This window comes from Jaculus jaculus, chromosome 5, assembly GCF_020740685.1.
Source record: "Jaculus jaculus isolate mJacJac1 chromosome 5, mJacJac1.mat.Y.cur, whole genome shotgun sequence".
In the NCBI taxonomy this organism is placed as follows: Eukaryota; Metazoa; Chordata; class Mammalia; order Rodentia; family Dipodidae; genus Jaculus; species Jaculus jaculus.
The window spans coordinates 32972660-32975509 of NC_059106.1; positions in this window are offsets into that span (position 1 = coordinate 32972660).

Genomic DNA, 2850 nt, shown 5'->3' on the forward strand with positions numbered 1-2850 from the left:
TCCTGCAAATTTCATTTTTCTTTACCGCTGAGTAGAACTGCATTGGGTACCTCTTTCTTTAAGTCTCAAGAGACACCATTGCTTCATTTTAACTTTTTCCTGAGGTTCTGGGGTAAAATCCACAGTCTTAAACATGCTAGGCAAGTACTCTACCACTGAGTTATAGCACTTAAGAGACAGCATTAAGGGCTGAAGTGATGGCTTAGCCGTTAAGGTATTTTCCTGCAAAGCCAAAGGAGCCAATTTTAATTCTCCAGGATCCACGTTAGCCAGATGCACAAGGGAGTGCAGTGCGCATCTGGAATTCATTTGCAGTGGCTGGGGGCCCTGGTGCTCCCATTCTCTCTCTCTCTCTCTCTCTGTCTCTCTCTCTCTCTCTCTCCATCTTTCTCTGCCAAATAAATAAATAAAACTCTAAAAAGGAGAGGCAGCATTAAAAAGCAAATGTTAAACACTTTTTTTTAAAAAAGCAAATGTTGGAGCCAGGCATGGTGGCATGTGACTTTAATCCCAGCACTTGGGAGGCAGAGGTACAAGGATGTCCATGAATTCAAGGCCACCCTGAGATTCCATAATGAATTCCAGGTCAGTGGGCTAGAGTGAGAGCTACTATAGATGTGCACCACATAGTAGGCTGGTTTTAGTTACCAATGCAGAAGAAAGTGCAGTAGTGAACACATGCAGCTAGCACAGCCCCTCTCATCTATTCACTGACATGAGTGATTTACTTGTTGAATTGGATTTTTTAAAAAGTCATGATTCTGCACAGTTTTGAAGCAGGGTCTCATTCTAGGTCAGGCTGATCTGGAACTCAGTCTGTAGCCCACGCTGGACTTGAACTCACAGTGATCCTCCTACTTTAATCTCCCTAGTGGTAGACTCAAAGGCATGCACCACCACACATGGCTGGATTCTCTACTACCAGTGGCAAGAATTGTTTCTTCTATTGCTTTTTAATGTATAGACCATCAGTAAAACCATAAATCAAGCTCTAACTTTCAGTGTTTGCCAATTTCAGTGATGTAAATGCCCCCCAACACCAAGTTAGAGTTCAACGTACATTGTTATAGGCTATACCCTTCATATGAGTCTAACGGAACATAACTACATTCAAGAGCAGAGGAAATAACAAATTACAGGGACTGGGAAAATTGTTCAGTGGTTAAAGATAATTGCTTGCAAAGCCTCTGGCCCATGTTCAATTTCCAAGCCATACGTGTAAGCTGGACACACAGAGTGTCACAAGTGTCTGGTGTTTGTTTACAGTGGCAAGAGGCCCTGGCATGCACATATACACACACACATGTGCAAATAAGTAATGTTAACCAAAAAAGTAACAAATTGTAGTGAAATAATCAGGAAGTGATGAGCTTTGAGTATTGTGTTTAACAAAATTTATTTAAAAATACAAAACTGTAGTGAAATGCATATGAGAAAATTTGGCGACAGCCATTTCAAGTGTGCGGCTGGGTGTACGTGTGAAGCGGATGCCATTGCTGTGTTACTCACCTCCATGACTTTTTTATTCTTTTGGTTTTTCAAGGCCGGTCTCACTCTAGTCCAGGCTGACCTGGAATTCACTATGTAGTCTCAGGCTGGCCTCAAACTCAGGGTGAATCTCTTACCTCTGCCTCCCTAATGCTGGGAGTAAGAACATGTGCCACCATGCCCAGCTCTATGACCTTTTCATCTTGCAAACTAGAAGCTCTATGCCCATGAGCAACTTCCCATTTCCCTTTTCTCAGCCCTTGATAATCCCCACACATAAACACAAAAAAGAAAAAATAGGGCTGAAGAGATGGCTTAGCAGTTAAGGCACTTGCCTCTAAAGCCTAAGGACCCAGGTTCAATTCTCTAATACCCATGTAAGCCAGATGCTCATTCTCTCTCTCTCTCTCGCTCCCTATCTGCCTCTCTCTCTCTCTTTTTTATAAATAAATGAAAGAAAATATTAAAAATAAATAAGTAGGTCTGGAAAGATGGCTTGGTGGTTACAGCACTTGTCTGCAAAGCCAAAGGACCTAGGTTTGATTCCTCAGGATCCATGTAAGCTAGATGTACAAGGTAGCGCATGTGTCTGGAGTTCATTTGTGGTGGCTGGATGCCGTGATGTGCCCATTCTCTCTCTCCCTCTCTTTCTGCCTCTTTCTCTCTCTCAAATAAATAAATAGATAAATAAATAAATAAAACATTTAAAAAGTAAATAAAGGTGGTGCACACCTTTAATGACAGCATTTGGGAGGCAGAGGTAGGAGGATTGCCATGAGTTCGAGGCCAGCCTGATACTACATAGTGAATGCCAGGTCAGCCTAGGCTAGAGGGAGACCCTACCGCAAAAAAACAAAACAAAACAAAAATAATAAATAAATAAAATAAGTAATTTTAAGATAGATTTTTCTATGACTGAAAAATAAAACATCTTAGAGCTAGGACATTCATTTTTATTTATTTATTATCTCTATGTGATCTAGAAGGGCCTAGAACTTGTAAAAGAAAGGAAGGGGACTGGAGAGATGGCTTAGTGGTTAAGGCACTTGCCTGCAAAGCCTAAGGACCTAGGTTTGATTCTCCAGGACCCACATAAGCCAGATGGTCAGGGTGGCACATGTGTCTGGAGTTCTTTTGAAGTGTCTAGAGGCCCCGGTATGCCCATTTCCTCTCTCCCTCCTCCTCCCTCCCTGCCTTTCTCTCGTTCAGATAAAATAAAATAAAAAGGAACAAAGAAGGGAGGGAGGGAAGAAGGGAAAGAGGGAGAGAGAAATCCTGATGCTATAAAGTGAGCTCCCTCTCCTCAGCTGAACTCCACGGTTCCTGTGCAGCAGACGTTTTACGTCACAGATTCTCAGATGC